Here is a 12,528-nt window from a genome sequence, read left to right on the forward strand (position 1 = left end):
ACTGGCTTCTAAACATCTGATCGACTTGAAATTTTGCACACCTATCAAGGACCGATGACAATGCAATAATTTGATAAAAGTTTTCCATTATCCTTATTGGGATTGCCAGGATTAATATTTTCTTTTTTTACCTGTGGGCAAAAAGTAAGGTGAATTTGAATCTTTGAATCTTTTTTTAACACACTTTTATTAGGTCGGGTTGTATGTATATATGTATGTATGTACATATGTATGTATGTAACGGAATCTTTGAGCTTAATTTTCACTGGCTTCTAAACATCTGATCGACTTGAAATTTTGCACACCTATCAAGGACCGATGACAATGCAATAATTTGATAAAAGTTTTCCATTATCCTTATTGGGATTGCCAGGATTAATATTTTCTTTTTTTACCTGTGGGCAAAAAGTAAGGTGAATTTGAATCTTTGAATCTTTTTTTAACACACTTTTATTAGGTCGGGTTGTATGTATATATGTATGTATGTACATATGTATGTATGTAACGGAATCTTTGAGCTTAATTTTCACTGGCTTCTAAACATCTGATCGACTTGAAATTTTGCACACCTATCAACGACCGATGACAATGCAATAATTTGATAAAAATTTTCCATTATCCTTATTGGGATTGCCAGGATTAATATTTTCTTTTTTTACCTGTGGGCAAAAAGTAAGGTGAATTTGGTTGTAAAATGAAAAATCGTCATTTATTCTTGTAAATCAATTTCATCCCCTTCAAAATAATGCCCTCTCGATGAAATACACTTATGCCAACGAGGTTTCCAATCCCCGAAACATGCCAAATAGTCCGTTTCCGGTAGTGGTCTCTTGAGTTTTGGGAATAGCCAGAAGTCACACGGAGCCAAATCAGGCGAATACGGTGGTTGCGGAACGATATGCGTGGAAGTTTTGGCGAAATAGCCACGAAGAACGAGTGCAGTGTGAGACATGTGAGATAAATTTTCCATTATCCTTATTAGGATTGCCAGGATTAATATTTTATTTTTTTAACACACTTTTATTAGCTCGGGTTGTATGTATGAATGACTGTAACGGAATCTTTGAGCTTAATTTTCACTGGCTTCTAAAAATCTGATCGACTCGGAGCACACAACATAGATGACTAGATGGGAAACTCTTTTTCTCGTGAGAGCGCTGAAAAATGTGCATTTTTTATAGCATTTGCCAATATTGCCATACCGGTAGAAACATGAATTGGATATTTTTTTAATCAAAAATTGGGAATTTTTAGTTTCCACACCACCATTGAGGTTAGTATTTAGTGTGCGGTTGTATTACTCGTAAACACCTACATATACTAAAAATAAATAATAGTTAAAAAAAAGCTAAAAAACACGCTTTTATTGCTAATCGAACTAAAAAGTAGAAAATAAATTTTAATGACAAAGGGACCTATAATGAAGTAATAGCAAATCGAAGGATCAGCCATAGTCAACTACCTCAGAACAGAATTATAACAAAAATTAAGATACAAATAGAGTAATTCAAATTAGAGTTAAAAGCGTGGGATGCATTTTGCTTCACTTTCATAACCCTCTGTACATAGGTAGTTGCCAATAGAATGATTGTAATATTTACTATATCAAGCATCCCACGCTTTTAACTCTTATTTGAATTACTCTATTTGTATCTTAATTTTTGTTATAATTCTGTTCTGAGGTAGTTGACTATGACTGATCCTTCGATTTGCTATTACTTCATTATAGGTCCCTTTGTCATTAAAATTTATTTTCTACTTTTTAGTTCGATTGGCAATAAAAGCGTGTTTTTTAGTTTTTTTAAGCTATATTTTATTTAAAAGCTTAAATAACAATAGAATTGCTAAATAAACGTCGTAGGTATATTATATATATGTACGTCGTAGAAGATCAGAGTCCTTCAGAAATTTATAGATTTTTGAAATGTTGGAATCGGAAGGGTTAATTAGTAGCGATAGTGCATCATGACCGTCAAAATTCTAACAAGTGCAGGATACTGACTGGAGGATTACAAAATGGGCCCAGGCTTGGTTGCCTCCCTTGCAGTAGATATGCATTAGTAATTACACTGTGACCAATGCGTAGGTGAGTATATGGCGTAGTATAGTTAGATGGGAGGCATGATAGATAAGTTGGTTTAGTACGATTAGGATTAATCCTGGAGTAATGGTGGCTATAGTGAAACCAGTCAGCTACTAGTTTGGTTTTCCTATGCTGCTTTATAAGTCGATAAATATCATTTTTACATATATATAAGATTTGCTGTGATAGTAGGAGTAATGCTCATATCCTTGGCAGTATTATCAGGGATTGTATTGCCGTTGATGCATGAATGCGCTGGTACCCACATGATTCTGATTTTATGAGGGTGAGAAATCAGGATATTTCTTATGGTTCCAATAATGTGATTGGAGTTATTATAGTTCCTTATGGCCTGAAAACAGGACATGCTGTCTGTGCATATGATGTATATTTTCCCTTCGATTTTGAAGAATACTGCATGGCGTAGAGAACTGCTGTTGCTTCAGCGGTGAAAATTGAACAAAACGGAAGTAGTAGTCCATACGATATAGGCGCTCCATTTTCTTTCATGACAGCAAGCGAAGTGTAATTCGCTTTGGAATCATCGGTGAAGATTAGCTGCCATTCCCATGGCAGCCGATTCTACGTTACCGGAATGATCGGGTTTTTCCCGACCAAGGGATGCCGCCCCAGTAAACTAGCCCTGTCTAGTGAACAGCATATCACCCTACGCCTTACGTCACAGGAGCAACTCCTTGCAGCAACCTTGCTCCAAATGCTTCTCCTCAGGGCTGGAATTGAATCCAACCCTGGGCCAGAAGTATTCTATTTCTGCGTCTGCCATAAGCGGCTCCACCCGAACTCCGCCTCGGTTAGGTGCACTAAGTGCTGGGGTCACTTTAAGACCTGTTCAGGCCTTAAGACTCATAGGGAGTGGTCCACACGGTATGTGGCCGCGTGTTGCTCCCGCCAGCAGGCGTCTGATGCCTCCACGGCTGCTACTCCCCCTGATAGGCCGGCACCACCAACCGCCACCACAACCCACAACTCCACGGTAAGGAGCCTAACGGAGCAACACAACTCCCCCGACTTAACTCATCCCCTTCTCTTCTGCTCCAACCCCAGTGCGGGGACAAACCAGCAGCTCTTGGTCCCCCGCACAGTCTGTTCCCTTTGTCAGACCGTAATACCTCGGAATCTGGTATCAGTCAAATGCAATTCTTGCAATGGCTGGTGCCATTTTCGCAGATGTTCCGGCCTGCGCACCACCCGTGAGTGGACAACTGCCTACGTTGCCCCCTGCTGCAGAGCTCTGCACCCACCACCGCCCCCGGAGGCGCGGCCGCCCACCACCATCAGGCCGCAACAACCACAGTGGATTGCGCAGCAGGTCCAACGTAGACAACCCCACGCGTCCCTCACCGAGTTACGACGACCTTACCTAGAAGTTTCAAGCTTCTGCAATTCAACTGGAACGGACTCACGAGCAAGGTCGACGAGATAGTTGACTTCATGAGCCGGGACAGTATTAAAATAGCTGCGGTCCAAGAAACAAAGTTGCACGCTAGGTCATCTCTGATCACCAGGGATGGCTATAACGTGCACAGACACGATCGTGAGCGAGACAATGGTGGTGGCCTAGCGTTTATAGTCCACCACACAGTGCAGTATCGTCTCATTGATGAAGGCATCGACCGCAGGACAGCAACTTAGAATGTCAAGGCATAAGCGTCCGGACAGGCGATTCCGGGCTCGAAATATTTAATGTTTATATATCCCCTGTCACCTGCTGCCCGGGAGGATATCACCCTGATATAGGTGCGCTCATCAGAGGCAAAAACCGATTGGTTGTAGGTGACTTTAATGCACATCACGATCTTTGGCATTCAAGCCAAACTATCGTAGGGGACAGCAATTGGCAGAGCAGATACGAGTAGACGATTCGACATTCAGTACTGTGAACGACGACGCTCCCACGCAAAGCTAGCGCGGGTCTGATAAATAGCATAACGTGGTGACCTATGCTATCGCTTGCATCAGACCACTTGCCCATTATCGTCTCGATTGAGAGACCTGCCGACTTTGTTTCCGCGAACAACCGGTCCTAGTTTAACTTTAAAAAAGCTAATTGGGCCGGCTTCACGGAATTCACTGAAGACACCTTCGCCGCTCTTCCCATCCCCGCCGATCTGTGCGCAGGCGAACGCGCATTCCGCAAGGTGCTCACAGCTGCTGCGGCTCTCTTCATTCCAGCTGAAAAGTTCAAGGGCATTCGTCCTCATTTCCCAGCCGAAGCAGCCAGCTGGCAAACGAGCGTGATCACCTACGCCAGGTCGATCCCGGGATCCCCGCATAAGGGATCTCAATTTGGAGATCCGGCAACTGGTAGATCAACACAAGCGGACTAACTGGGTTGAGCGCTTGAAGACCTGTAACCTCACCTCTGGGGTGAGTAAGCTCTGGTCCACCGTTAGGTCCCTGTCGAACCCGACGAAGCACAACGACAAGGTGGCTATCACCTTCAACGATTGCACTTCGTCGGAGGACTGTCCTAGTAGTTGGACCTGAAGAAAGCTTTCGACACAGTCAGCCATTCCACGCTACTAGATGATATTTATCAGTCGACACTCCGCCAGGGCTGAAGAGGTGGTCCGCAAACTACCTGAGCGGTCTACACTCGTCAGTGATTTTTCGAGATCAAACATGAAAGCAGAGGAAGATTAAGCAAGGTGTACCGCAGGGTGGTGTCCTTTCTCCCTTGCTGCTCAACTCCTACATATCGTAGCACCCCCAACCACCAGTGGGAGTCTCCCTGGCCTTATACGCTGACGCCTGTACGATAATGGCGTCGGGCAATGACATCGATGGCCTGTGTTCCAAAGTGAACAACTTCCTCACCGACCTTTCTCGCTTTTTCACTGCGAGGAATCTCCAACTTTTCCCCACTAAGTCCCCGGCGACTTTACAACTTTACCACCTGGACAAAGGAGGTCAAGCTGTCCCTTAAGGTAAAAGTCGACGACACACCAATTCCGACGGTAAACAACCCCAAAATTTTGGGTGTAACCTTCGACAGTTTGCTCTCCTTCTCAGCGCACACAACCGTAATTGCCTCTAAAATCCAAAATCGCAACAAGGTCCTCAAATCACTTGGCGGCAGCACTTGGGGCAAAGACAAAGAACTGTTGCTATCGACATTTAAGGCAATTGGTCGACCGGTTCTGAACTATGCTGCGCCTGTCTGGTCGCCTGAAACTAGTGACACGCAGTGAATAAAGCTACAGACATGCCAAAATACTGCCATTCGGAGAGCGATCGGTTGCCTCCTGATGTCCCCGGTTCAACACCTTCACAACGGGGCACAAATGCTCCCAGTAATGGAGCATAACAAACTGCTAACAAGCAGTTCCGGCTAGGATGTTACCGCAGGTTTCAACCCTGCAGACACCTGCTTGAGCCTGAGCCGCCTCCAAGGCACGTCAGGAAACACCTCTTAAACTACGCTGACGAAATCTAGGACAAAACTGACCGAAACCTACTGAACTTGACAGTGCTTAGACAGTCAATAAACGACATTCATCGGGAGACCGTCACCACCTTCTTGAGCTCCCGTCCTGTGAATGCCGTAATCGGAGTCCAACCACCACCTATAGCAGAGGAAGAGCTCCAGCTTCCTCGTGAGACACGTGTAACACTGGCACAATTACATTCTGGATACTGTACCAGGTTAAACTCCTACTTATCCAGAATCGACCCGGACATACCAAACACATGTCCGGCATGTGAAGGCACTCCGCACGACACTAACCACCTTTTCAAATGCCCTCTAAAACCGACTCATCTAACACCCCTCTCCCTCTGGACCCAACCCGTCGAAACACCTGGGCCTACCTTTAGATGAGCTAGACGAAGATGACCGGTGATATGCCCTACACTGGCGGGGCAGCTATTACTGTTAACAACAACAACAACATTAGCTGCCAACTAGTGCTTTTAAAGCGAGATGAAATTTCTAAAAAATGTGCGCAATACTCCGCCGATGTCGTATTCGATTTTTACATGTAACTTAAGTCATTTATAAAAGATCATTTTTTCAGCATCCATGGCGGGTGATGGCCATGTCTGGTTGATAATAATCTTAAGTGCAGATAATAATCAAAAGAGGCGCATTTGTAAATTGATGAAGCTATCTTAGGAGTCCGTGCACGCACAACTGCTGAGTGAAATAATTTTTGTAGCAAAGCATTAGAAGTGAGAGCAAGCTTAGGATAAAGTTTCCTTATATTGTCCCCCACATTGTCGATTAGTGATGGTAGACCTGAGTCTGCCAAGATGTTTTTTATTGGCGAAGTAGGAAATGCACGTACAGATCGTCGGACAGCAGTATGGTAAGGAGACGCTAGGAGCTTGATGTTATTTTTAGCATGGTGGCCATATATTTCTATCCCATAGTTGATAGAGGATAAGAGGAGCGCCTTTGTAACGTTGACCAGCAATTCAGAGTTGATAAGCGAGCGTTTGCAAGTTTATCTCTAACCTATTTACAGTGATGTTTAAAGGAATACTTAGAATCTAATACTATACCTAGAAACTTATGACTATCTGTACAAGTAATATTTGTATTGTTAAATGTAAACGTAGGTACATAGGTATATCACAGTTTTGTTTTTACAAATATGTTGTAGTTTAGTTTTATTGGGAGAGATTGAAACGCCTGAAGAAAGGGGCCATGAGGAAATGCTGGATAGGATGTCTGTGAAGATAGCTATTACGACATTTAGATTGGGAATTATAGAAAATAGAAGCACATCATCTGCATACATTTGGTGGGAAATGTTAGGGAAATGCGAAAAAAGCTATAGTGAAGAGGATAACGAATAGGGGTGAACCTTGCGGGGTACCACTGTCTAGGGGAAACATAGGGGATCGGACGTTGAAAATAAGAACACTAAGCTTACGAGAGGATAGGAAAGATTTAATAAAGTTGTAGATTCTTGGCCCAACCTTCCACTTGTCGAGCTGCTTTAAAACGACCTGTATACATCGGATAGGATACAAAAGCCTTGGCAAAATCCAATGAGAGGAGCGAAATATGATTTCTCCTTGACAGAACTTCGGAAACGAAGTGATCGAGATATAAGAGAGCATCAACCGCACCATGTCCCTTCTTGAAGGCAACTTGATTGTGGTGGATGAGCTTATTTGCCTGCACTTACCATGATAGTCCAGTAGCAATGATTTTTTCCATTAATTTCCCTAAGCAGGGAAGAAGAGATATAGGATGGTAGCTGTTTACTTCGCATTGTGGTTTGCCAGGCTTTAGGATAGGTACGGTGGAACTAGTCTTCCAAAGGATGGGATAATTACCGGTTGAGAAGATGATGTTGTTCAACCATTACACGTAAATGACGAAATAAAAGAGACAAAAGGAGATGTTTTATAATGGGATAGGACATTTTATCAAATCCAGGGGTTCTACCTTTAACAGCTAAGAGAGCGAAATGGAGTTCCTGTAGAGCTAAATCAGCATCCAATTGCTTAGAAGAAGATGATAATCTTGAAGGAATGGGACGATTAGATTGGAGTTGGGAAAGTTGTCAAGCGGAAAATTCAGGTGGAAAGTTGGAATCATAAGAGGCATTAGAGAAGTGGACGGCTAACTCTAAGGCTATATCATGGGGATATAGTAGATTGCCTTGGGATGACTTAAGGGAAGTAATAGAAGAGTGGGAGGAAAAACCAGTAAGTTTTTTGAAGTGAAAACTTCTTTAGAATCGTTGGGAGTGATTTGAGGAAAAGTGAAACGAAAAAAGCGACCTACTTGGCTACGAAGCGTTATATTATATGTTGATATAAAAGTAGCGACGAACTAAATAAAAATAACTTTTATTCTTTCTTGTGATTCGAACCGAGGATTTTGGATCGGAAGCTCACATTGCTAGTCGCTCGGCTACCGCGCCATGCTGTCGTTGTTGGCCTAAAAGTTATTTAGTTACGAAGCGTTATATTATATGTTGATATAAATAATTTTTGTGAGCGTGTAATTCTCAAAAGGGTTTATTAGGTTTATTATTTAAAATGTATTGACTAGGTAGTGTGGTTATCAGCTTAACATCTGATAGATCCTCCATCGGAGGACAACAAATGTTAAACTAATTTTTGGAAATGGGCGGAGTGTTTTAGGGGCGGCTTGCTCCTTCTCTGCCACGGGCTGACCCGGTATTGCATTACCGCCGGGATTTTAGCTTTGAATAAATACAAGAAAAAATATACTAATACATTTAGCTTTGGTGGGAAGAGCCATAAATTTTTATGTGAATACATGTAGACGAAAATGGAATTTTTTTTTTTTGAAATTTACATTGTAGGACATTTCTGATTATTTATTGAAAACAGTTTTTGGCTTTTCTATTTTTGGTTTAGATACTGAAAGTCAGTTTAAGTGAATCGGTATAAATATTTCGTACATTAATTTTTGAAGTGAAAACTTCTTTAGAATCGTTGGGAGTGATTTGGGAAAAAGTGAAACGCATTACAACATATAAACGTAGCGACGAACTAAATAACTTTTAGGCCAGCACTGACAGTATGGCGCGATAGCCGAGCGGCTAGCAATGTGAGCTTCCGATCCAAAATTCTTAGTTCGAATCACAAGAAATAAAATTTTTTTTTTTTTTGAAATTTGCATTGTAGGACATTTCTGATTATTTATTGAAAACAGTTTTTTGGCTTTTCTATTTTTGGTTTAGATACTGAAAGTCAGTTTAAGTGAATCGGTATAAATATTTCGTACATTAATTGCAATGTGCGGAGTGTTTTAGGGGCGGCTTGCTCCTTCTCTGCCACGGGTTGACCCGGTATTACATTACCGCCGGGATTTCAGCCTTGAATAAATACAAGATAAAATGTACTAATACATTTAGCTTTGGTGGGAAGAGGCATACATTTTTATATGAATACAAGTGGACGAAAATGGAAGAAATTTGTAAGTCTGTTTCTTCGGTCGGTTTGGGTATTTTTTTTTGACAACATCGAAACCAAAGCATTTGTATCATATTTTATCTATCATAAACCACTCGTATCATTTCGCACCCTAAATACAAAAGGGTCACAACTCAAAATTTTCCAAAACTGAGTTTTTTGCATAAATTAATTCAGAGTACACATTTCTAACTGCTGCAAATATTTCGTTCACATAACTATCTTCTTTAACTGGAAAAATACAGTTATGTCTATTTTTATGTCAAGTGTGTTGCTTTTGCACGATCAATTAAAGAGAATTATTTTTAGTTGCGTTAATGGGCTCAAGAACAGCTGATTACTTTTATTACACATAAAGAGTTTTATTTTGAGTTCTGCCTCTATAACTGTAAAAAGTGATAAATTTCGTGGTATATTATTTTGCATTGTGCCTCTTTAGTTGTGAAAAGTGAGTTCAATTAGGTTAGGGAACTTATAAAATTAAAACATTTTATCAGTTAAAAAGGCACAACTTAAGAAAATATCACTACTTAATCGAAAAAATTTCAGTTAAAGAGTCATAAATCAAAATTTTGTTTTATTTTCGCAAACATAAAATAAAATTGAGAAAAATATAGTAGAACCTTCTTCAATGTTGTATATTTTCATGATGGAACAATATTTTCTTTAAATATTACAATAATTTTTACATAAAACGTTTTTCGTCTCTCCTGAAAATCTTGGTATTTTGAGTTGTGACCCTTTTGTATTTAGGGTGCGATTTGTTGAAATTGAAAACATTGAGGATGAATAATGATAAAATGAAGAAAATAAAATATGAACTTTATAGCAATATTATAATGAACCTATAATTATCCCGCTCCTAATGCTGCTTTCGTCTTATTCTCTCTCAGTTTGTTTTAGGGAAGGTTTCACTTCTATCAAGTCTAACCGTTAGACTGGTATTTTTTTATACAAGATAAGATTTGATTGGGTCCGACTGCGCTTGAAATGATGCCAGGCATTCTGCTTCTTAGTTCTTAATGTTGAAAGATCGCTGTTCCACCACAAAGGAGCAGGCTTGATCGGCTTTGCTGTAGAAAGTGAGATGGATTGATTTGCTGCGGAACGGATTATTTTTTGGATGTTAGAAGTTTCTTGGTTGATGTTAGATGAAATAGGAGGAAAACAAGAGAGAGTTTCGCAAGCAGACTCAAATTTGGATTAGCCCGCTCGGTTAGTTTTTAAAAAAGATTCTGGGTCTGAAAAGGGTTTGGGGGCGGGATAATTGGATTTTGGAGACGATATGGAAATGATCACTACCATGAAAATCCATGATACTTTGGAAGAGAGGGATGCAGCACAAAGGGTAAGGTCAATATGTGTAAAGGATGAATGAGTGGAAAAGTGGGTGGGAGATCCATCATTTAGGATAACGACGTTAGAAACTAGGATGGAATCTTCAATTGTTCGACCTTTTGAGTTGGAGGAAACGGACCCCTAGAGAGGGCTCCAAGCATTAAAATTACCCGCTACAATAAAGGGGTGGGTAGAGGAAGGAATTAAGTTCTTGAAATCTGTTGCGCAAATCGATTGATTAGGAGGGGAATAACCGCACACTATTGTGATTTTGTTGGAAGTTTGTAGTTCAATGGCTTGAGAAGCAATATTGGATTGGGGGAGAGAGGATAGGTGAGGTAGGTTTGTTTGGCAAGGTTGCCAATGCCCTATTTGTTAGACGTAATATGTGGATGATTATAAAAATGACCAACATAAGCTTTTGGGAAATGAGGAGTGACGATGTGGGCAAGGTGAGTTTAATTTAATATGAAGACGGAGGGGTTATGATGGAGGATGGTTCCATGTGCAAAAGTCCACGTAAGTGGGGAAAGTTACTGATCGCCATTCACTTGGGAGTGGCCAGGACGATTCTTCTGCATATGGTTCAAGCAGCTCACAACGTCCGGGATTAGCCCACGTATCCTCTGGGTAGCTTCCGAACACCCGTTCGGGAGTGAGCTAACGTGAGAAGGCGAAGCAATCCAGGATAGCTGGTTGTGCCCTGGGTTTGGGACCCGCCACTTAAAAATCCCCCCCAATGAAAAGAAGTGCAAAGCCTCGGATGAGAACTTCCAACACTGATGACGACCCCTGCAAACGAAATAAGGAATATGATTTGAGGACATGCACCTGGAATGTCCGGTCCCTGAATGGGGAAGGTGCCTCTGCCCGGCTGGTTGATGTCCTCGTGAGAGTAAAGGCTGACATCACTGCCATCCAAGAGATGCGATGGACGGGGCAAGGTAAGAAAACTATAGGACATTGCGGCGTCTACTACAGCTGCCATGTAAAGGAGCGCAAATTCGGTGTCGGATTTGTTGTGGGAGAGAGACTTCGTCGCCAAGTACTGTCGTTCACTCCGGTGAACGAGCGTCTCGCAATAATCCATCAAAGCGCGATTTTTTAACATCTCGCTAATTTGCGCCCACGCCCCGACGGAAGAGAGGGACGATGCGACCAAAGATTCCTTCTATGAGCTCTTGGAACGTTCCTATGAGCACTGCCCCCGCCACGACATAAAAATCGTGCTTATCGACTTCTACGCCAGTGTGGGCAAGGAGGGAATTTTTGATCCCATAGTCGAAAAATTCAGCCTGCACAACGAAACATCCGGTAACAGACAGAGGCTGATCGACTTCGCCGGGGCCCGAAACATGGTAGTCTGCAGCACCAGATTCCAGCATAAGAAGATTCACCAAGCTACCTGGATGTCTCCTTATCGAAAAACCCGAAACCAGATCGATCATGTTGTGATAGATGGAAGGCACGCTTCTAGTGTATTAGATGTGCGTACGATCCGAGGACCCAACATCGACTCGGATCATTACCGTGTTGCAGCCAAACTGCGCACCCGCCTCTGTGCAGCCAAAAACGTACATCTACCTACGCAAAGAATGTTCAACATCGAAATGCTGCAATCACAACAGACAGCCAGAAGATTCGCCACTCGACTCTCACTCCTGCTCTCAGAGACCACTGCTCAACAAACCGGTATGCACGAGCAATGGAGCAACATTTATCGTTCCCTGCGTACCGCCGCCGAAGAAGAAATCGGATACCGGCGAGCCCGAAAAAACAGGTACGACGAGGAATGTCATGCTGCCGCTGAAAGAAAGGATGCCGCCTATAGAGCTACGTTGCGATCGGTCGCAACGCGAGCCATGTGGGATCGCTACAGAGAGCTAAAAAAGGAAGAAAGACGTATTATCCGAAAGAAGCAACGAGAGGCCGAAATACGTGAGTGCGAAGAGCTTGAGATGCTGGCCAACAGGAACAACGCCCGAAAATTCTACCAGAAAGTTCGGTGACTTACAGGAGGTTTAAAGACCGGCGCGTTTTCCTATAAGAACAAAACGGCGAACTGGTGACTGACGTACAGAGCAATCTTAAATTATGGAGGGAATACTTCTCGAACCTGTTAAACAGTGACAGCTGCACATGTCACAGAGAATGTGAAGATCCCGATACCCCAATCGTCGACGACG

General features: G+C 42.3%; 1 pseudogene; it reads left to right on the forward strand.

Annotated features, from left to right (window-relative positions):
• Window positions 1-8,091: 8,091 nt before the first annotated feature.
• LOC129251155 (U2 spliceosomal RNA) lies at window positions 8,092-8,278 on the forward strand (annotated as a pseudogene).
• Window positions 8,279-12,528: the final 4,250 nt, after the last annotated feature.

The sequence above is a fragment of the Anastrepha obliqua genome, unplaced genomic scaffold, assembly GCF_027943255.1.
Source record: "Anastrepha obliqua isolate idAnaObli1 unplaced genomic scaffold, idAnaObli1_1.0 ptg000005lb, whole genome shotgun sequence".
In the NCBI taxonomy this organism is placed as follows: domain Eukaryota; kingdom Metazoa; phylum Arthropoda; class Insecta; order Diptera; family Tephritidae; genus Anastrepha; species Anastrepha obliqua.